This window comes from Hypanus sabinus, chromosome 24 (genome assembly GCF_030144855.1).
Source record: "Hypanus sabinus isolate sHypSab1 chromosome 24, sHypSab1.hap1, whole genome shotgun sequence".
NCBI lineage: Eukaryota > Metazoa > Chordata > Chondrichthyes > Myliobatiformes > Dasyatidae > Hypanus > Hypanus sabinus.
The window spans coordinates 19,933,995-19,958,900 of NC_082729.1; positions in this window are offsets into that span (position 1 = coordinate 19,933,995).

Sequence of the window (24,906 nt, forward strand, 5' to 3'; positions counted from 1 at the left end):
GGATTGGCAACAACATCTCCTTCACGATCTCCATCAACACAGGTGCACCACAAGGATGTGGTTCAGCACTGATCCGATGCTTATTCAGGTTTGCAGAAGACATCACTGTCGTTGATCGACTTAAAGGAGGCGGTGAATGAAAATATAATACTAAAATTTTAAATCTGGCTGAGTGGTGCCATAAGAACTACAACTTGCTCAATGACAGCAAGGCTAAACAGCTGTTTATTAACTCCAAGAGAAAGAATCTGATCTCTTGGGAAATCAGAGGGAGAGAATGTCAACAACTTAATATTCCTCGGTGTTACTATTTCAGACGACCTGTCCTACTACCAGCACGTAAATGTAATTACGAAGAAACCACGACACCACTACCACTTCCTTGAAGTTTGTGAACATTCGAAATTATATCTAAACTTTTGAATATATTCGCTATGTGTGTCGTGGAAAGTATATTGACTGGCTGCATCACAGACTTGTATGGAAACACCAATGCCAAATATATTTAAAAGGCAGAACAGCGGCAGTTTCTCTCACGTGCACTGCAACCAGTCACCGAACGGGATTTATTAAAAAGGGCGAGTAAAAATAACGCAAGCGCATACGGAACGGCCATACGTTTGAGTGTGCCTCTGTTTAGAGTAGCTTTGGATCATCATGCCTAGGCAATGTGAAGTATCTGATAAGATGGTGTTTTTGTTCATATTTGTTCATTCTTCGCCTGTTAGTGAGGATGGTTCCTGAGTCAGTGATTGCGCTGAGATCTGGGAATCCCAGGAGCACTGCAGTCTCCAGAATATACGCATCTGCACCGCGAACACTGAACTGCAGCTCCTGAGAGAACGGAGTAAGGAACTGCAGTTGGAGGTCCACGACCTTCCGTTCATACACGAGAATGAGTGGTAGATAGATAGGATCAACAGGAAGGTAGCTACGCCTACGTTTTAGAAGACAGGAAAATGCACTGAAAGACCAGAGTACAACTGCGACGGATTCGCTCAATTGAAAGTTCATCATTTGAGATACTGTTTAGACCGTCATCCTGCTTGAGCGGGGTGGTGGTGGGTGGCACAGTGACCGGATTTCTGACACTCAGTCTGGTGCTGTGGCTCAGAAGAGCAGAGAAGCGTTCAGAGATTCCATAGTTAGAAACGAAGTTTTGTGGATGGGATGGAGACACGTAGATAGTACGTTGCCTCTCAGGTGCCATGATCCGGGATGTCACGAAGTGGATTCATGGTATTCTCAAGGGGAAAGATGTACTGGCCAGAGTATGTATTGACACCAATGACATCGGTAGAAAAGGTGGGTCAACCTTCAAGAGAGATATTATTGAGCTTGGAAGAAAGAAGCTGAAAAAAAAAGAACCTGGAATGTCGTAGTCCCTGGATTGCTGCCTGTGCCATGCGCCAGTGAAAGTGACAATAGACTAATTTGGCAGCTAAATGCGGGCTTGATGAGCTGGGGGAACCGGTTCGTCTTAATGGATTAATGGGATGGTATGTCCTGAACAAAAGCGGCGGTTACATCTGAACCGCAGGGACAGCAATACCGTGCTGTCAGGTTTAAGCTTTTGTGGAAGTAATCTGAGATGGTGCGTGAACTGGCGTGATAGTGCTGCGGATGAAGGTTTGGTTTCCAAATAGACCCAGTGTGTAGTGAGAGTACTAGGAAGGAGGAACTGGTGTTAGGGCAAAATTGCAGTTAACAGAATGAGTTGCTTATTGAAGAGCGAACGAATCAAAATAGGTGGATACAGCATTGAAGATGTTGTATTTGAAAACAGTCAGTGTGCGTAATAATGTAGATGGACCAGTACCACAGTTACAAACTGGCATTCAAAACTGCTGTGACAATCATTAAATTATGGCTGAAAGACGATTATAGCTGGGAGTTTTACATCAAGGATACGCATTATATCGAAACAACAAGCAGCTAGGTGGAAGCGGTGGCGTGGCTCTGTTGGTAAAAATAAAGTGAATTCAAATCATTAGAAGGCGCTAGCATGGTGATAGACGTTGTTGAATCGTATTGTGTAGAGCTAAGGAACTGCAAGGGTATAACAACCCTGTTGGGAGTAATATGCAGAGCCCCAAACGGCGGAAAAGATGTGGTTTGTAAGTAGACAGATAATGCATGCCAAAAGGGAAATGTAACGACGGACTTAGGGGGATTTAAATATGCAGGTGATTTGGAATATCGATTTGGAGCTGGATCCCAAGGGAGGGAAGGTTAGAATGACTACTGGATGCCTGTTTAGAGTAACTGGTAGTTGCGCTAACTAGAGGATCAGCTATTCCAAATTGGGTGTCGTATTATGAGCTGTAAATGACTGGAGAGATTAAGGTAAAATAATTCGTAGGGTCAAGTGAAGAGACTCTAACATAATTCACCCTTGAATTTGAGCACAAGCTAAAATAAGATGTTTCAGTATTCAGTGGAGCAAAGGGAACAACAGAAGCATGAGAGTGGAGATGGACAACACTGATTGGGAAAAACACTGGTAGGGACGAAGGCAGATAGCAATTGCTGGAAATCCAGCAACCAATTCATAAGGCCCAGGATATACACATCGCAAAAGGCTGAACTATTCTAAAGGAAAGAGGACACAGCCATGGGTAACAAGAGAAATTAAAACCAACATAAAAGGCAAAGAGAGGGCATATGACAGGGCCACAATTGGAGGTAAATTAGAGGATTAGGAGTTCTCACGTACCAACAGAATGCAACTAAAATAGTCATTAAATAGGTAAAGATGGAATACTGAAGTAAGCTAGCCAATTATATTAAAGTGTTTACCAAAAGTAAGGTACATAAAGAGTAAAAATCAGGCGAGAGTGGATATCGTTCCATTGCAAAACGTTACTGGGATGTAACGGTAATGGGTGTAATAAAATTGCGGACGAACTCAAGAAGTATTTTGCACCATTCTTCACTGTGGAGGATACTATATGCTGTAATTGCAGGAGTGCTATGTGGTCACAACTGTGTGAAGAAGGTTCTTTGAAGCTGAAAAGTCCACAGGTGAACATCCTCGGATTCTGAAAGTGGCGTGTTAAGACGTTTTAGAGGTATTAGTACAGATCTCTCAAGAATCACTTGTTCTGGAATGGTTCTAGAAGTCTGGGAAATTGCGGATGTCACTCCCAACTTGAAGACAGTAAATTGTGGGACAGTTTGTCTGACAGCAGTGGTTAAGGATACGTATGTGTCGATGGTTAATAATGTGGTATCAGGGCATCTGGAGGCACATGAACGAATAGGCCGTAATCACCATGGTTTCTTCAAGGGAAAATCTTGACTGAAAAAGCTGTTGGAATTATTTGAAGAAATAACAAACAGGATCGATAACGAAGAATCGCCAGATGTTGTGTACTTGTATTTTCAGGGGGAAAAATGTTTGGAAGGAACTTTGGAACTTTGTAAGGGCTGCTAAACATATTAACAGAAATGGTGTTGCAGAAGCAAGGATAGCATGCATAAAGCAGTGGTTGATTGGCGAGACGTAACGTGTGTACAGAAATGGAACATTTTCTGGTTGTCTGCCGGTGACAACTGGTGTCGACAGAAGTCTCTGTTGGAACCACATATCATCTTTACATGACGTGAATGAATTGGGTGACTGAACTGATGGCTTTCTTGCAAAATTTGGGGACGAAAATAGGTTTCGAATATTGAGAGAGGCTATAGAAGGTGAAACATATTAGGAGAATGAACAATAAAATTAAGGATGGAATAAAATATCAGGAAAGGTATGGCATGCACTTTTGATGAAGAACATAAAAGCACAGACTATTTTCTAAAATAAGAAAAATCAAAACTCTGAGGCGCAAATAACTGGGAGTCGCTGTGCAGGATTCTCTAAAAGTTAATTTGCAGGATGAGTCTGTGGTGAGGAGGGCAACTACCAGCCACACCATCAACCGGGCATATTAAAGTGTTCTACAGCCGACCATTCTCCTGATAATCTGCTAAACGACTGAGCGGTTGCATTACACCAGCCTAAGAGAATGGGGCTGGATAACTGGATAACTGGATTGTGCCATTCTGCTCCGCCCAGAGGGGTGTTCTCTGGAGCTGCTTCATTTATGCCGTATCTTTTTAAGGAGAGGAACGGTTTCTCTCCCGTGCAATGTACTATGAACTGGGAATATAAACCCACAGCCAGGAGATGAGTGGTGTCTCTTGGTTTGTAGAGTATTTACTATGTCGTTGTAACCAAGTTCTGTTCTGTTTAGCTGATTCAAGTTTGGAGTTGAGAACCGTTCTGTTGAGTCTGTAAACATTTTGGGTAATAAAACCCCTATTTATTCACCTTTACCTGTTCTCCCAGTTTTATGCTTACCCTGGTCCTTCACAGTGGACCAGAACAAAAAAACAAAGAAGTAGCACTGAGGCTTTACAAAGCACTGGTGAGGACTCACTTGGAATATTTTGTGCAGTGTAGTTCTCGTTATCTTCGAAACGATGTTTTAATATTGAAGCAGGTTTAAACAAGTTTCAAAAAAATCATCGCAGAACCGAACAACTTATCATATGAAGAGCGGTTCATGACTCTGGGTATGTATTCACTAGAATTTTGAAGAATGATGGGAGACCAAAGAAAAACCTATCTAATACTGAAAGGCCTGATTGAAGGGGATGTGGAGCGGATGTTTCGTATCATGGGAGACTCTGGACGACAGGATACAGCAAAGAATAATGGAGCATCATTTTAGATCGGAGAGAGAGAGAGAGAGAAAATTCTTTTGGCAGAATGTGATGAATCTGTCGAATTGTTTGCCACAGGCTGCCGTATTTAAGTCAAAGGTTGATAGATTCTTGATTGGTCAGGGTATGAAAGGATACAGGGGAAAAGTTGGAGATTGGGGCTCAGAGGGAAAATGGATCAGATATGATGAAATGTGGAAGGAGATTCGATGGGCTCACTGGCCCATTTCTGCTTCCATATCGCTGGTCTTAATACCCTTGAAGGGGAAGTCCGTTAAAATTTGATGGATGTTGCAAAGCCCATGAGTGTCAAGGCCCTTCTCACCATTGAGCATATCTACACGTAACGCTATCGTACGAAGACAGCATCCATCATCATGGAAACCCTCAACAGAGGACATACATTCTCGTTGCTGCTACCAGGTACCTCAGAATCCACACCATCAGGTTAATAAAATGCTATTACCCCTCATCCATCATACTCTTGACCAAAATGGCTACCGTCATTTAATTTAATTTGCCTCACATGTTCCCAAAACGTATGTACTTTCTTTCAAGACTTCTTTTTCTCATTTTCTCGATATCCATTGCTTATTTATTTTTGTTTTTATTTCTTTCTTTTTGTATTTGCACAGATTTTTGCCTGTTGCACAGTTGTTGAACACTCGTTGGTACGGTCATTCATTGATTATTTTATGGTTATTATTCTATTGAATTGTTAAGTATGACTGCAAGGCAATGCTTCTCAGGGTCGTAGATAGTGAGATATGTGTACTTGAATTATGAATGTATTTTGAAATTTGAAAAGACCTAATTTCCCCAAAGACCTAATTTCAATTTTGAACAGAGGATTATGCATAGAAATGGTAGACGAAGAACAAAAATGAAACACTATTGCACTGCTGGAGATAGTAGATTTTGTGGGTGGCACGACAGGGGCTCTTACCTTGCCCATCCATCAGTGGTCATTTGCAAAATCTGTTAGCCACCAACATTACATGGAAGATAAGGACAAGAGCAAGAGAAAAGCAGCAAAGTGATATGCAAATGTATGTAAATTCATAATGATTGGTAAACATCTATTGACTTGTTTGTCTCCACCTGGTGAAAATGGCAGCTTATGTATTGAACGACTACGTCGTGTCCTCTATACAGCATTAGCTCACATGGTTCAAGCAAAAATGCCTTATAGCTAACATTAACAGACGCAGAGCTGAGGGAGAGATAACCTTGTTGTCAGAAGCGTTCACATCACTTATAAGAATATCTCTCAATCGGGTTAATGGATCAAGATGACAATGCATGCACTGAAACAGAACATTTTAAAAATGGATTCGCTCTAACACGACCCCGTGCGAGTGACATACACATTGTGCAATCAATCTACCTGACCAAAAAAACTAGGAGTTCTGTCTTACTGCATGTCTTTCCTGCGTTAATACAGGGTTCATAAACATGTATTCCGTTGGATGATCTAAAACAATTTTGAACGTGCCTCCACCTCTACCTTAAGATCATTGTTAACTTAAGAATAACCAAAGCGCACCATTTATTTGTTACATCTATTTTGTATATTTAGAACTATCATACTATAAGACATGCGAGCAGAATTAGGCCACCTGCTGACCTATTGTCATTCTCAACCCTGTTTTCTTGCCTTCGCCCCTTCACTTTTGATGCCTTTACTTATCAAGTAGCTCTCAACCTCCGTTGTCAGTATGCTCAAAGAACTTAACCTCCACTACCGTCTATAGCAATGAGCTGCAGAAATTCGCCGCTCTCTGGCTGAAGATGTTCATACCCATCTCTGACCTCCTTGTTTTCTGAATTTGTGGACTATATTCCTGCACTCTCCCCCCCCCCCAAAAAAAAATGCAGGGTAGATGTGTTATTTTTCATTTATTCAGAGATGTAGTACGGGAACAAGTCTTTCTTGGCCAAGGAGTCCAAGCCACCTATGCGGGCTGTTATCCAACCAATATGGACGTATTTGGATTGCGTGAGGAAAAGTTCGCGGTCACGAGGATATAACCATATAACCATATAACAATTACAGCACGGAAACAGGCCATCTCGGCCCTTCTAGTCCAAGCCGAACGCTTACTCTCACTTAGTCCCACTGACCGGCACTCAGCCCATAACCCTCCATTCATTTCCTGTCCATATACCTATCCAATTTTACTTTAAATGACAATACCGAACCTGCCTCTACCACTTCTACTGGAAGCTCGTTCTACACAGCTACCACTCTATGAGTAAAGAAATTCCCCCTGGTGTTACCCTTAAACTTTTGTCCCTAACTTTCAACTCATGTCCTTTTCCTTGAACCTCCCTTACTCTCAATGGTAAAAGCCTATCCACGTCAACTCTATCCATCTCCCTCATAATTTTAAATACCTCTATCAAGTCCCCCGCCGCTCAAACTTCTATGCGCTAAAGAATAAAGACCTAACTGGTTCAATCTTTCCCTGTAACTTAGGTGTTGAAACCCAGGTATCATTCTAGTAAATCTTCTCTGTACTCTCTCCATTTCGTTGACATCTTTCCTATAAATCGGTGACCAAATATGTATCAACTCCTCAGAGACGGTGACGGAATTGAACCCGGGTCGGTGGCGCTGTCATGGTGATACGCTAACTGCTACACAATTGTGCCAACACTTAACACAGAATTCCCTAGCTTCCCCTCCCTGTACCGTTCTGACTATTTAGAAGCAGAAATACCTATCACAATGACGTATACTTGATCGCTTTCATCGGACGTATACCGTCTTCCATCTCTTTCCACCTGATATCTGCAAGTGTAGAAGCCTTCGTCCCCAGTGTTGATTTTTGTGATGACAAAAGTGACTCCATTCGATTTCGCTGCTGCTTTCATGGATTTGACGTAGGCAGGCTGGCCGATTTTGTAGAGGTAAAACGTAGCACCTTCGTAAAATGACGGCGAAACACAGTACAAGGTTAAGTTTTCCCCTTGAGAAAATACTCCATTCGTCCTCTTCATGTTAATGCGTGGTTTCAGCGGTTGATCTAAAATGAAAACGAGCAAACAATGAGATAGTGCCCAAAATCCGAAGCCGCTTTCTTGCAAGATTTTTATTCCAGGTGTTTAATCATATATAGCTTTGTAATACTATTTCTAGTTCCACACAACGTAACTATGGGGTATGCATTCGCAGACCAGTTAAATCTATTGATATTGTCAGTTTGCCATATCAGTTCTGAGCATTTGGAAGTACAGCTACTTTTTCTCACAATCGCAGTGTATCCATACTGAATTCTCTATTTTCAAGCAAATAATTTAATTTCTTCGTTTTTTTCACTTGTTCTGATCACCTACTGCAGATTCTTTTCTTACAGTCTCCCCTCCCCCAGATCTGCTATTTAACTACACACACTGCCCTTTTTGATTCAATGATCTACCTTTCTTTCTTACCAGATGTCATCATCGTCGCCAGTTTAATATTACCTATCAAGTTCCAGTGTCTGTCGTTAACCTCTCTCTTCCCTGTCCCATATGCCTATCACACTTAATCATGCGGATTCACCTATTGACCGCTCAATGAGCTGCGGAGATGTCCACTGTCCATTTGCAGACGTCACAATCTTTACTAAAAAATATTTAGTTTGATTTTTCATCGTGTTCGGAGAAGAACTCGTGGAGGGAAGAGACTGTTCTTGTACTGCTATGTTCTATTTGTCTAGATTGTGCGTGACGGGCTGAGTTCGTCATGCTTTATTTTCGTCTGTTGGGATTGATCAAAACAGCCAGAGTCGTGTTGACCTAATTGAATTGACATTGGCAAGATAAGTTGTTTGATTCCCCTAAAGTGAGATAAGTTGAAATGAATAAATTATAACTGTAAGTCAACCGTCGGAAACACTATTTGATGGAGTGTGACTCTGCACATGGAACAGTTTATCAGATGCCACATTACAATGGCCAAAATCAACTCCAGTTATACAGATTATTTTATTCGATGCAGCTGTACACCTAGCCGGCTGGTTCTGTAGTGGCACCCGTATATCCAGGTGTGCGGTCGCAAGTCCGAACTCCTTGCACAATTTCCAGATGTGTTGTCTTTTCTGTTGAGCTAGCAACTCGGGGTCGTAAACAAGCGGTCAAATATAAAAGAAACGGCGAATTTGCTGCCCGATGTGCCGCAAAGCGCTGAGAGGAACAATAGCAGCTACCTGTCCTTAATGCAAGTATGTGGCTCTTTAGTGGCAGAAAGCTAATGTATAAAACATAATCAGGAGGTTCAAATACATTTAGACCAAGCACCATAATAAGGAAGAACTGTCATTTAATTGACTTTGACCGCAAAATGTTTGCTGGTGCCAAGTGTGGTGGGGGTGGGGTGGATTTGAGTACCTTATAAACTGCTGATCGCCTGGTATTTTTACACACAGCGGACTAAACAGTTCACAAAGAATGATGTGAACTAAATGTAAATTTAGTGAGTGGCACTTCTGTGGGCGTAAACGCCTTGTTAACGAGAAATCTCCGAGGAGAATGGCCATGCGGGTTCAAACTGACAGAAACGAGCCACTAACTCAAATAACGTCGTGTTACAGCTCTGGTTTGCAGAAGAGCTGCTTTGAATCCTCAACACGTTAAATGGGGTAGGCTGCTGCAGCAGGAGTACGCTCCGCGTCCCATTTCTCTACATAATAAAGTAGCCGGTGCGTGCATTTCGACTATAAATGAGGTGAGAGACTATTAAATATTACAAGCGTTCCCTACAGTGCTCTGATATTCAGGGGGGCTGCTTACCTGAACAAATAACTCCAGCATCGTTTTTCATGGGACACAAATGTGGCTCAACCGTTTCATAGGGACATACCCACAAATAGGTCTCTGTGCCTTTGCAGTCGAAGTTCTCCGCCCATGCTGGCCCATCCCCTTCCCCAAAATTTCCGCTCCGCGTGGCGGACCGAGCAAATCCGCAATGCATCTGCCTGCAGGCAACGTCCGCATCCCGAAGGTCCCAATACGAAGCGCAAATGGTCATCCATGTTCCGTTCACAAAACATTCAATCCTTCCAGAGCATGGGTCTGGTCCATTGACCAGTCTCAGTTTTATATCAGCTGAAACATCAAAATGTATGATCAAATTAGATTATCAACTCTAAAATGTGACTCTTCGAATCAGATAAAAACAATTCATGAATTTTCTAGTCACTAGCAAGATATATCCTTAAAGTAAAAAATATGATTTTAAAGGCATTTTCTAGGTATAACAACTGCACGTTAACGTAGCTGTTAATGCAATCGTGTTATAACGCTAGCATTCATTAATTGGGATACCATTCCCGCCGCAAATTAAAAGCATTTGTACATTCTCCTCGTGAGGAACTGACCATGTAAGTGCTCCTACATTTCAAAGAAGTATGGTTAAGGTTAGTAGACTGTAGGCATGCTATATTGGTGCCGGAATCCTCGGGATGATTCAGTGCTGCCAGAGTGCAATCCAGATTTGGTCAGCCGCAACGACTCATTTCTCTGTGGTTTCCACGTCTTTGTGGAAAGTAATGCTAATTCGTGGAACAATCAATCGGAGTTCAATTACTAGCTGTGGAAGTTATTCCTTCGCGGACAAGTGGAGACTCTGTGAGGAATGGACTTCTGGCAACAACAGTGCGGAGATTTCTTCATAGCAGAACGAGGAACTATAATTCTTCGACACATTTGGAAAACTATTTTTCCCTTTTGTGTCTGAAACCATACCATTACGTATTCAAAACGTGAAATCAGCTCACTTGAATGGGCATCCGTGTTCGATGTGCAAAACCATCAATTTCCTCTCTTCAATCAGACTGACCTGTATCTGTTAGATGTTTTTGTGCACTTGGTTCCTTCTATCAAAATTATTTTAAAGTATTAGTTTAATTGTCTGCTGCAATGTGAATGCAATTATGTGTGAAGTCTTTCAAAGTGCATTGCCACCTTGACAATGAGATCATAGTTGGGAAATTAACATCCAGGGAAAGGTATTGCATCGAAAGAACAAGCATGTAGGCAGAGCTAGGGAGGCTCTGTTTGTCAAAAAAAAAGGAAAAAGGTCCTTGAATGATGTAGTATAGTATCTGAAGATGTATAATCCTTTTGGGTAGAGTTAAGGAAATGTAAAGTTTAAAAAGGGCCTTGACGGCGTTATATACAATGGTTGGAGTGTGGTGTTAATTAATCACAGTTGTTAGCAGAGGCACGTAATAAGTACAATGTTACGATAGTCATGGGGGAATTACAATATGTAGATATATTGCGAAGAAGAGGGTGGTTCTGTACCTGAAAAGAGGGAGTTTGTAGCATGACTCCGAGGCGCCTTTTCAGAGCAGCGTTTGGTTGCGCTCACAAGGTAAAAGGCGATTCTGGATTGGTTATTGTGTAATGAACCAGTTTTGTTATGGAACTTTAAATAAAAGAACCCTTAGAACGCAGTAATCATAATATGAAAGAATTCATCATGCCGTTCAGGAGCGGGAAGCTAAAGTCAGATGTATCAATCAGTATTCCCATGGAGTCATGAAAATTACAGAGGCAAGTGAGGGCAGCTGGCTAATGTTGAGTGGAAGGGGTCACTAGCAGGGATGACGGCCGAGTAAAATAGCTGGAGTTTCCAGGAGAAATATAGGAGTATATATAGAATATAGTATATATATATACTATATGCATCCCAAAAAAAAATGAGTCTTCTAAAGGGAGGTTGGCTCAACAGTGGCTGACAAAGGAAGAAAACGACAGAAGAAAACAAAATAGCAGGCATATAATGTAACAAAAAATAGGATGGAATTAGTAGTTTACATGTTTTTAAATACTAACTAAAAGGCCATAGGGAGAGAAAAGATTAAATAAGAAAGTAAGCTAGCTAATATTTTAAAAGCGAATACAAAGAAATTGAGATAGTTAAAATATAAAACAGAGGCAAATATACATATCGAACCACTACAAAAATGACACTGGAGAGTTAGTAATGGGAGAGAAATAAATGGCGAAGTTCTTAACAAAAATCTCGAGTCGGTCTTCGATATGGACGACAAGAGCAGTATGCCAGAAATTCCAGATTATCGAAGAGTAGAAGAGAATATGGTTGCTTTTACTAAAGAGAAGGTGCTTAAGAAGCTAAATGATCTGAAGGTAGATAAAGTATTCGGAATGGATGTACTACTTTCCAGGGTTCTGAAAGATGTAGCTGAAAAAATTGTGATAACTATTTGGTTCTTCCAAGGATCAGTAGATTCTCCAGTGGTTCAACTGATTCCAGAGGATGGGAAAATTCGCTTTTTTAAGCAGGAAGGGAGCAAGGAAAAATGAAGTTTTAGGTCAATTCGTCTGACTCTGCAGCTGGGACAATGCCGCAGTCCATTATTAAGAATAACGTTTAAGAGTCCGTGGAAGAAAAAAAAAACGTTGCATGCTTTCTTTGATAGAAGTCTTCCCTGACAAATCATTTGGAATCCTTGAAGAAATAAACAGGCAGGATACATAAAGGAGGGTCAGTGAATGTAGTTTACATGTATTTTCAGAAGATCTATGTGAACTGTCTTTGACCAGGCTGCTTAACAGAATAAGAACCCATGGTGCTACCGGAAAGATATTATCATAGATGGAAACATAGCAGTCTGGCAGAATACAAAGTGTCTGAACAATGGGGACCGTATCTTGTTAGCTGTTCGTGACTATGGTTTTCCATAGAGATCTCTGATTGACCCTTTCTTTTCTCCGCAAATGTCAGTTATTTGGATGGCATAGTTGATGGCGGTGTAGGCAAGGTTGTGACGATAGGAAGTTAGGCGGACCTGCAATTCGTGTTGATAAATACCGGAATCTGCGAATGCACAGGTTAGGAGAAAGGTCGAAGATGTGGGCAGTTGGAATCTAATGTCTGCGTGTGTTTCCAGCATCTTGGGAGCAGGATGTAAAGGTACGGGATACTTTCTAAGTGGGGAGAAGAAACTGGAGCACTTGGGCAGCTTCCGTTTAAGTTTAACTTGCCAGTTGCGTTGGTGGTAAGGAAAGCAAAATGCGCTGTTAGCATTTGCTTCGAAACGACTAGAATATACGAGCGAAGGTGCAATTCGAAAGCTAAAAAATATTGGTGAAGTCATGTGATGGTATTGGACAGAGTAAAGAACATGTCTACGAGAATGGTTCTGAGATTTAACATTTCAATGTATGAGGCGTGTTTTTTTTTTCTTTTTGCTCCAGACCTGTACTCTACGGAATTCAGAAGAACGATGGGGATTTCGCTGAAACGTATCTAATGTTGAAGTTACTAAATAAGGTGGATGTGGAGAATATATTTTCTATAATGTGAGCGTCTAGGATCTGAGGCCACAGCTTCAGGATAAAGGGCCTTCGGTTAAGAACAGAGATGAGGAGGAACTTCTTTAAATGGTAGATGGAGAATCAATGCCAATTTCTGCTATGAGGGCCAAGTCATGTAATATATTTAATGCGGATGTTGATAGGTTCTTGATCATTCAGGGCTCTGCTCCTATGTCTTATCGTCTTACAGTTTGTATTATTTTCGGTCAAAACATTCCTTTGCGATGCAGAACTAATAATCCGTATAGTTGCCGTATCTATCATGGTTACACCTTACAAGATTTGCTTGGATCATAACCACGGAGATTCAGGTATAAAAGTACACAACAAAATATGAGCACGACTAGCCCATCAGGCCATTCCGCTTGTTCCACTATCTTATATGATTGCTTGGGACTGATCAATGCTGGCTTCAGCTCTTCATTTGTGCTCTTCGCCGCACTGCCCTATTCCTCGAGCTAGGAAACATTTGGACACGTTCACATTGAGTACTTTTTATGATACGCTTTATGATATATAGAGAGGCCTGGAATTCCGCTAATTTATCACCCTGTGCGAAAAAATATTTCTGCTTATCTCAGAACCAAGTGGCCGACCCCTTAATTTGTCATGATGCACCCTTATTAAATGCACGCCGATTGGTAAATGCTTCTACGATATTCTACCCTTTCCAGCCCCCACAAAAGCATACACATTTGTATCGATTCGCCCCACATTTTCATAAGCCAGGGAATGTTTACCCAACCTATTTTGTTTGTGTTGGTCAGCAGAATAATCTTCTCCATTCTCATTTTTTTGAATTAGCCTGGTGAATCCCTTTGGCACGTCGCCAACATTGCTCTACCAAACTGCTGGACAAGAAGACTAAAGTTATCCGCAGTACTCGAGCTTTGTCCACTACAGCCCTCTGCATAATTAGATCGGTGCTTTAATGTTATTAAAAAGACAACACCTCTGACAATTAAAGCCAAAATATCCTTTGCCGTTTGAACTCAGACTGTAACTAGCAGTTGGGTTTTTAGAATTAATTGCGCCGAATACCTTCAAACATCTGTACTTCCTTACAGTATGTTCATCCATATTTCACTTTCCTAAATGTCTGAACTCACACTTTTGCCGACATTAAACACTCCTTGCCAGTATTTTCATTTTAACTATGTCATGTTGCCGAATCGCTGTTTCTTATAACCATATAACAATCACAGCACGGAAACAGGCCATCTTGGCCCTCCTAGTCCGTGCCGAACCCTTACTCTCACCTAGTCCCACCTACCCGCACTCAGCCCATAACCCTCCACTCCTTTCCTGTCCATGTACCTATCCAATTTTACCTTAAATGACACAACTGAACTGGCCTCTACTACTTCTACAGGAAGCTCATTCCACACAGCTATCACTCTTTGAGTAAAGAAATACACCCTCGTGTTTCCCTTAAACTTCTGCCCCCTAACTCACCAATCATGTCCTCTAGTTTGAATCTCCCCTACTCTCAATGGAAACAGCCTGTTCACGTCAACTCTATCTATCCCTCTCAAAATTTTAAATACCTCGATCAAATCCCCCCTCAACCTTCTACGCTCCAATGAATAGAGACCTAACTTGTTCAACCTTTCTCTGTAACTTAATTGCTGAAACCCAGGTAACATCCTAGTAAATCGTCTCTGCACTCTCTCTAATTTATTGATATCTTTCCTATAATTCGGTGACCAGAACTGCACACAATATTCCAAATTTGACCTTACCAATGCCTTGTACAACTTTAGCATTACATCCCAACTTCTGTACTCAATGCTTTGATTTATAAAGGCCAGCGTTCCAAAAGCCCTCTTCACCACCCTATCTACATGAGACTCCACTTTCAGGGAACTATGCAGTTATTCCTAGATCTCTCTGTTCCTCTGCATTCCTCAATGCCCTACCATTTACTCTGTATGTTCTATTTGGATTATTCCTGCCAAAATGTAGAACCTCACACTTCTCAGCATTAAACTCCATCTGCCAACGTTCAGCCCATTCTTCTAACCGGCATAAATCTCCCTGCAAGCTTTGAAAATCCAGCTCATTATCCACAACACCTCCTACCTTAGTATCATCGGCATACTTACTAAGCCAATTTACCACCCTATCATCCAGATCATTTATGTATATTACAAACAACATTGGGCCCAAAACAGATCCCTGAGGCACCCCGCTAGTCACCGGCCTCCATCCCGATAAACAATTATCCACCACTACTCTCTGGCATCTCCCACCTAGCCACTGTTGAATCCATTTTATTACTCCAGCATTAATACCTAACGACTGAACCTTCTTAACTAACCTTCCATGTGGAACTTTGTCAAAGGCTTTGCTGAAGTCCATATAGACTACATCCACTGCCTTACCCTCGTCAACATTCCTCGTAACTTCTTCAAAAAATTCAATAAGGTTTGTCAAACATGACCTTCCACGCACAAATCCATGCTGGCTACTCCTAATCAGATCCTGTCTCTCCAGATAATTATAAATACTATCTCTAAGAATACTTTCCATTAATTTACCCATCACTGATGTCAAACTGACAGGTCTATAATTGCTAGGCTTCCTTCGAGAACCCTTTTTAAACAATGGAACCACATGAGCAATACGCCAATCCTCCGGCACAATCCCCGTTTATAATGACATATTAAAGATCTCCGTCAGAGCTCCTGCTATTTCTACACAAACTTCCCTCAAGGTCCTGGGGAATATCTTGTCAGGACCCGGAGATTTATCCACTTTTAAATTTCTTAAAAGCGCCAGTACCTCCACCTCTTTAATTGTCATAGGTTCCATAAATTCCTTACTTGTTTCCCACACCTTAGACAATTCAATATCCTTCTCCTTAGTGAATACCGAAGAGAGGAAATCATTCAAAATCTCTCCCATTTCCTTCGGTTCCACACATAGCTGACCACTCTGATTCTCTAAGGGGCCAAATTTATCCCTCACTATCCTCTTGCTTTTAATATAACTGTAGAAACCTTTCGGATTTACTTTCACCTTATTTGCCAAACCAACCTCGTATCTTCTTTTAGCTTTTCTAATCTCTTTCTTAAGATTCCTTTTACATTCTTTATATTCCTCGAGCAATTCCTTTACTCCATGCTGCCTATATCTATTGTAGACATCCCTCTTTTTCTGAATCAAATTTCAAATATCCCTTGAAAACCATGGTGCTCTCAAACCTTTAACCTTTCCTTTCACCCTACAGGAACATAAAAATTCTGTACCCTCATAATTTCACCCTTAAATGACTTCCATTTCTCTATTACATCCTTCCCATAAAACAACTTGACCCAATCCACTCTCTCTACATCCCTTCGCATCCCCTCAAAGTTAGCCTTTCTCCAATCAAAAATCTCAACTCTAGGTCCAGTCCTGTCCTTCTCCATAATTATATTGAAGCTAATGCTATTGTGATCACTGGACCCGAAGTGCTCCCCAACACATACATCTGTCAGCTGACCTATCGCATTCCCTAACAGGAGATCCAACACTGCCCCATCTCTAGTCGGTACTTCTATGTATTGTTGCAAAAAACTATCCTGCACACATTTCACAAACTCTAAACCATCCAGCCCTTTTACAGAATGAGCTTCCCAGTCTACGTGTGGAAAATTAAAATCCCCCACAATCACCACCTTGTGTTTACTACAAATATCTGCTATCTCCTTACACATTTGCTCTTCCAACTCACGCGCCCCATTAGGTGGCCTATAATACACTCCTATCAGTGTCACTGCACCTTTCCCATTCTTTAATTCCACCCAAATGGCCTCCCTAGAGGAGCTCTCTAATCTATCCTTCCAAAGCACCGCCATAAGATTTTCTCGGACAAGCAATGCAACACCTCCTCCTCTGGCCCCTCCTACTCTATCACACCTGAAGCAACTAAATCCAGGAATATTTAGTTGCCAATCACACCCTTCCTGCAACCATGTTTCACTAATAGCTACAACATCATAATTCCAGGTATCAATCCACGCTTTAAGCTCATCCACCTTTCTTACAATGCTCCCAGCATTAAAATAGATACATTTAAGATACTCTCCATCTCCTCCTCTCTTTCCATCCCTAACAATGCATTCAAATTTATTATCTTTTTCTTTCTTCTCCCCTACATCTTCGGGCTGAGCGCATCCCTTCTCCATCAGCTGTCTTTCCTCCCTCACACACTGTCTATTTACTTGCTCCACTGGTGAACTAACATCCTCTCCCATAGTCTCCTCAAATAGTCTCCAGCCCCCCCCCCCCCCATCTTACTAGTTTAAAGTCCGTCCTGTAGCCCTAGCAAACCTCCCCGCTAGGATATTGGTCCCCCCACGATTCAAGTGTAACCCGTCCTTCTTGAACAGGTCACTCCTGCCCCAGAAGAGGTCCCAATGATCCATAAACTTGAATCCCTGCCACCTGCTCCAATCCCACAGCCACGCATTCATCCTCCACCTAATTCTATTCCTACTCTCACTGTCGCGTGGCACAGGCAGTAATCCCAAGATTACTACCTTTGCGGTCCTTCTTCTTAACTGCCTTCCTAACTCCCTATACTCTCGTTTCAGGACCTCTTCCCCTTTCCTTCCTATGTCATTGGTACCTACATGTACCACGACCTCTGGCTCTTCACCCTGCCACTTCAGGATATCTTGGACGCGATCAGAAACGTCCCGAACCCTGGCACCAGGGAGGCAAATTACCATCCGGGACTCCCGGTCACCTCCACAGAAACGCCTGTCTGAGCCCCTGACTATTGAGTCCCCTATTACTATGGACCTCTTTCTTCTAACCCTACCCTTCTGAGCTACAGGGCCGTCCTCTGTGCCGGAGGCTCGGCCACTGTCACTCCCACCAGGTAGGCTGTTCCCCCCAACAGTACTCAAACATGAGTACTTATTGTCAAGGGGTACAGCCACTGGGGTACTCTCTAGTACCTGCCTCTTCCCCTTCCTGACTGTAACCCACCTATCTGCCCCCCGTGGTCCCGGAGTGACCACCTGCCTGTAACTCCTCTCTATCACCTCCTCACTCTCCCTGACCAGGCGAACGTCCCTAACTCGGTCCCTCAGGAGCTGCAGTTCGGCGCACCTGGCGCAGATGTGGACGTCCGGGAGGCTCGGAGACTCCAGGATCTCCCACATCCGACACCGAGAACAACAAGCTGCCCTCACACTCATACCTCCCAAATAACTGAAAATACAAGAACTAAAAGATAAGCCTACTGTGCCCTCTTCCGCCTAAGCCCTCTGAGCCCAAGCCCTACACTCTGCGCCCGGCTCACTCCGCTACCCGCAAACGAAGCTGCCCGCTTCTTAAGGCGGCGTTCTTTATATATCTTCCCTCCTTCCCGGGCCTCCTTCACGCGCCTGCGCAGTCCCGCCTCTCAGAACTCCGATATGAGAAGGAATTGGACAATTTGAAAATGGCCGCCGCCGCACTTCCTCTCAAGCCTCGCTGTCCTCTTCCAAAAGAGAACTACCTCATTCAGCATCTCCTTTATATATGTTCCCTCCTTCCCGGGCCTCCTTCACGCGCCTGCGCAGTCCCGCCTCTCAGAACTCCGATCTGAGAAGCAATTGGACAATTTGAAAATGGCCGCCGCCGCACTTCCTCTCAAGCCTCGCTGTCCTCTTCCAAAATATTCTTTACTCAGCAGGCTCTTTAAACCTCCGTTGTATCACCGCACACTAAAAAATCCTACACTCTTCATTTCACAATGAATTAATGTTCATCGTGTCATAGTCAGCACCGAATCAGACCCTTTGATTCACCTCTTCCATGTCAGCCGAAATGCCCTATGCAGCTCATCCGATTTGCCAGAAATGACCCATAGCCTTCTGATCCTTTCCCAGCATGCATCCGTCAGTTCAACTTTTTTTAAAATTGGTATTGTAACTGTCTCAACTACTATACGGTAGTTCACTGTGGGGGCAACAACTTGGAGACAATAACTGAACTCGGTGCTCTATACCAGTTATCAACGACTGAAAAGAATCCATTTACTTGATAGACAATCTTCGATCCATTCTCACACAGTTCATCCGATACCCTGGGTGCTTATTTTATATAACAGCTTCCTATGTGGATACATATGGAAATACAACTGCTTCACTGTTTCAGGTTCACCTCCATCAGTTCTATAATCGAAAGAAAAAATAAGGGAAAACTCGAGCAACTTATTCTTGTAAACTTGGCTTAACTATGATGGAACGAAAATGAAGATTATAATTACGCAGTCATGGAGAAGGGTTGGTTAGAATGTATTTTTTTATTCCTGGGGGAGAATGAAAGCGTCCCCAAAGAACTGTTGATGTTTATGAAAGGGAAAATCGAGTGAGAGAGAGAGAGAGAGAGAGAGAGAGAGAGAGAGAGAGAGAGAGAGAGAGAGAGAGAGAGAGAGAGAGAGAGGGAGAGAGAGAGAGAGAGAGAGAGAGAGAGAGAGAGAGAGAGAGAGAGAGAGGGGGAGAGAGAGAGAGAGAGAGAGAGAGAGAGAGAGAGAGAGAGAGAGAGAGAGAGAAAGAGAAAGACCTTGTCAAATGCTTCAGAAAGTTCAAATATACAATATTCACTGCATTCTTTTAATCTATCCTACGTGAAATCTTCTCAAAGAATTGCTACAGGTTTGTCACGGAAGATTTCTTTTAAAGGAAACCACGCTGCCGTTTTTCCTTATATGCCACTAAGTACTCCATAACCTCATCCTTAACAATTGACTCCAACATCATCCCAACAACCGAGGTCAGTCTAGCTGATATATCCTTTCCTTTCTGCGGCATTCCTCCTTTTTTTTTCAAAAGTGGTGTGACTTTGCAATTTTCCAGTCCTCTGGCACCATGACAGAATCCAATGATTTTTCCAAGACCATTGCTAATTCTCCCTCAATCTCTACCAGAAATCTTTCAGAAACCTAGTGGGTAGTTCATCTGGTCCGGGTGACTTATGCAAACATATCTTTCAGTTTTTATTACCTTTTCTCCTTGGTAGAAGTAACTGCACTCACTTCTCTTCCCTTACACCCCTCAACATAGAGCTCGTGTCTCCCAGAATGATGACTGCTGCAAAATACTAATTTAAACCATCTGCCATCTCCTTGTCCCTCATGATTTCCTTGTCCTCATCTTCTAGCAGTCCTATATCCACTCCCATGTCTCTTTTATATTTTACATACTTGAAAAAGCTTTTACTATTCACTTTGATATAGTTTGCTAGCTTGCTGTCATATTTCATCGTTTCCCTCCTAATTATTCTTCTAGTTTTTCTCTGTAGGGTTTCAAAAGCTTCACAGTCTTCCACCTTTGCACTCATTGTTGCATTGGTGTATGCCCTCTCTTTGTTTTTACATTAGCTTTGACTTCCCTTGTCAGCCACAGTTGATCTATTTATTTCGGCGTTTTTAGAATACATCTATCTTGCACCTTCCTCATTTTTTTCCAGAAGCACAAGCCATTGCTGTTCTGCTATCATTCCTGCAGCATCTCCTTCCAATTTCTTTTGGCCAACTGCAATCTCATACCACTGTAATTTGTGATACTCTGCTGAAATACTGTTACATCGGACTTTACCTTTTTCCCTAGCAAATTTCAAGCTGAATTCAATCATATTGTGATCTATGCTTTCTAAGGATTATTTAATCTTTATCTCCCGAAGTGCCTTCGGCTCATTGCACAATACCCAATCCAGTATAGCTGATCACCTAGTAGGCTTAACAACAACCTGCTCTGAAAAAAAAACTTCTCCTAGGCCTTCCAGAAACTAATTCTCTTGAGGGTCATTTCCAGCCTGATTTCTCCAATTGAGTTGCCAGTTAAAATTCCCCTGGCTATCATAACTTTGCCGTTTTGATAAGGCTTTTCTACTTCCTGTTGTCAGCAATGGTCCTCATACCAGCTACTGTTGGGAAGGGTATATATAACTGATCTTGTAGTTTCTTAACTCAACTCACAAGAATCCGACATCTTCCGATTCAATGTCACATCCTTGTACTAATTTGAAGCCGTTCTTTGCCAACAGAACCACATGACCCCCTCTGCGTACTTCCTTTTTCTCCGCTACAACGTGGAACTTTGGACATTTAGCTCCCAACTACAACCATCTTCAGCCACGATTCCGTGATGGCCAAAATATCAAACCTGACAATCTGTAGTAGTGCAAAAAGAGCATCCACCTTATTTCTTATATTCCGTGAATTGAGATATAATATTTTGCACAACGTATTTGCTACCATTTTTGAATTTGTGTACCTGATGCCTTGCATACTCTCCCTGCTGGCTGCAATTATGCCCTGTCATCTGCCTGCTCTTCCTGACGGACTTACCATACGCTATCTTTGCTTTTTTATCCTCTGTCCTATCCTGAGACCCTTCACTCTGGTCGCCATCCCCACCAAATTAGTTTAAATCACCCCCACCCACTCTCTCCCAACAGCTCTAACATAACTATCCGTGAAAATATTCATTCCTCTCGGGTTCCATTGCAACCCGTTACTTTTGAACTGATCAAACATCGCACAGAAGATATCCCAATGATTCGAGAAGCACTGCCCCTTTAACAGCGTCTCAGCCACCTATCAATCTGCCGAATCATCCCGTTTTTCCCCTCACTGTCGTGTGACACAGGCAACAATCCAGAAATTACGGTGCAGGTATCTCAGCTTTCTACCTTGCTCTCTAAATTCTATTATTAGGACATATTTGCTTTTCCTTCCTATGTCATGAAATAATTATCTATTTCCTCTTAGATTATTGACCACTAATGGCCATCACGTTGCTTGGGCTGTAGGCTCCCACCTTCCACAATCAAAAGGCATGATATCAGATTGTTCTGCTCAACTGGTCCATGTTGTCTTTGCTGCCCGGCAAGCTCGTCCCATTTTCCAGTGTTTGGCAGGCAGTCACACAAACCTCTCCTGTTCATGTACCTATCTAAATGGCTGGTAAACATCGCTTATTTTACCATTTCAACCATTATTTCTGTCTGTACATTCCACAAAAGAACTGTCCCTTGCGTGAAAAAGTTGCCCCTGATGTTCATTTTAAATCTCTCGCCTGTGATATTAAAGCTACACTTTCTTATCTTCAGCAAATCTTCCCTGGAAAGAGGCACCCGATCACGTTGTTTCACCATCAGATTCAGATTCTGTTTATTGTCATTTAGAAACCACAAATGCAATGCAGTTAAAAATTGAGACAACGTTCTCCGGAATTATGCTATTTCCCTCGTGATTTATGCGCTTTTCCTAAGTCACTTCTTAAATTCCAGGATATCTGGTGCAAGGACTGGCTTCCTAGAATACGGTTTTATTTTTTTACATTAAATAAAACTCTACTCAACGAAACTTCCCCTTTTATGCTGTGGACTGGCAAATCTATCTCCGCGTTTTATAGGATAATAATACTCTATGTTTTCTGTAGCAGGGTGAACAGAACTACACACAAAATTCCAAATACTTCTCCACCGTTGTCTTAGATAACTGCAATTTTACAGTTCATCTCCTCTACTGTACGAGCTGACTGATGGAGGTCAGGTTGCACAAAGACTTCTTCAGCACCATATCTACGTCTTGATCACTATGAACAGCTGAGCAGCATGAGAATGGGATATTTAGAATTGACAATCAAATGCCAATCTGGCAATGTAAATACAATGTCGGAGGGATTCCGGCTTCCTTGTGTTTTTTTCTTATGTATAGAAAAGATATTTCTGATTGGTAATTTAAACCCTCTGATCTGGAGATATCTGAGTACTCGTACTTTGATCTGATCTTGAGAAGACGGGTCGGGTGTGAGGGTAAAACTTCTAGCAGTTATTTTTCATAGGTTGTTACACTTACCAACGACTGAGATTTTTTTGGGCTCACTGTGTGATGAATTGTACATCAGTCCCGTTGAATTGGCTTCATACTGACACGTGTAATCACCACTGTCATTGCTACTTTCAGCTACGATTTTGAATACTACGGAGCTGTCAGTCGCAGTGCTCGCCTGCGACCTGATGCAGTTCTTCTTGTCGTCTTTATACAGGTAATAATTCTTAACCTGAAAATAGATCGGCGCACTGCAATGCAGGGTTATTTCCTGGCCCGGAAGATAACTTGGAGGATCCTTGTCCGTGGATAGAACGGGCTCAGGTGGCCCATCTGAAAAATAAATTAGCGCAGTTATTCTTGCATGTTTCTTGAAGCATTAAATGCTAATTCAGTTTTGAAGGTGGCAGAGATAACTAATAAATATTGAAAATAATAGAATTAAGTAGTGTTGAGCGAATATTCTATAATTTACTTGAAACGGGTACAGGTTTCAGCAAATGCATTACCGCAACTGCATAGAGGTAATAGCTTCTAATTTTCCGGATAATTATGTTTTTACTTGAGTTGACCGATGACTACTTACTGTGTATATATGAATTGCTATGACAAATAATATTATAGTAGTGTCTGAATTTATTTATAGAGTGGCAGTGATTCACTGGCTAGGGTGCTATTAGGCAGTATAAGGACAGATATGTATACATAGCAGTTCATATTGCATCCAGTTTATTGGAACAGAATATTAGTGCTGTTTCCGTTTATTAGCTTGGTGCAATTAATCTTGCTAACTGCATGCTATTACTGAGTTATTGATTTTCGACGTTCTCCAGTCATTATAAATGCTTAACCATCTAAGAGAGTAGATGTGATAATTAAAAGGTGATCTCACATAAATATATAAGCCACAAGGGACAATGAACAAGTGGGTGGTCACAATACCTTTTTCTAAAGTACTAGACTGAAAATTAGAGGACGCAGAATCATGGTCTGAGGAGAAAGATTATAAGACGACCAGAGGGGGATTATTTTCATACATGGGTCTCAAAGATGAAACCTCCCTGGAATGGACTAGCAAGTGGCTCAGTGCTGTACAATCCTCATACAATAACTAATAGTGATTAAATTTAACTCATGCGTTTTGAGATAAAGCCTCATCATTCGTCTGAAGCATACAAATTATTCAAATTGCCTTCTACTTTTTTAACAAAGACCGCTAATGATGAGGTACTGCACAAAAAGAAATGCATTACAGATTGCAATAGTATAGTCTTAAGTATATTTGTCTTGTAGATGTTATAAGTTTCTTCTTGTTTGAAGCTAATGCAACTAACAGAGAAATACAAATGTGTAATACTTGAAGGCAAACTCCGCTTATCAGCCCAGAACATAGAACAGCACGACCAAGGAACAGACCCTCCTCCCACAACACCAAGCTAAACTAATTAAACTTGCATTTAAATACTCAACTAAAGCAATTCCTTCTGCCCGCAAAATTGTTAGACTGAAATACCTACCTTTCACGGTTATTGTTTGCTGATCGCTCTGTTCCGAACTGAAGACCAACTCTGCAACATCTACATCGTAGCTGCACGTGTAATTTCCGGAGTGCTTGGTCTGAGCATTGGCGACTGTGAAGTTCACCGATATTTCGTTTTCCGGTATTGGCAAAGACAGGAGGGGTTTCTTCTCACCAACTCTGTGAAGGAACATCCGACTGCCGGGGTAGAAGGAGGATAACGTACACTGGCCTGTCACGTTCTCACCCGGCATGTAAACACTTGGTGAGCGGAATATTGAAATGGATGGTTTCAGGGGCTGCTCTGAAGGGAAAAAGAATTAGAAAAAAAAACATTTTGTCTTACTGCTGAAGGTTAGAACGTGGGTGGAATGTCATTGAACACTACCCAATATTTAAGGGTCTAAATAGCGTGGGTGTGGAGTGGCTGTCACATATGGAAGCGGAGTGCAGGACCAAGCAGCTCAGACTTGAAATAGATGGTCATCCGTTTGGAAAAGAGATGTGGAGGAATTGCTTTCGGCAAATG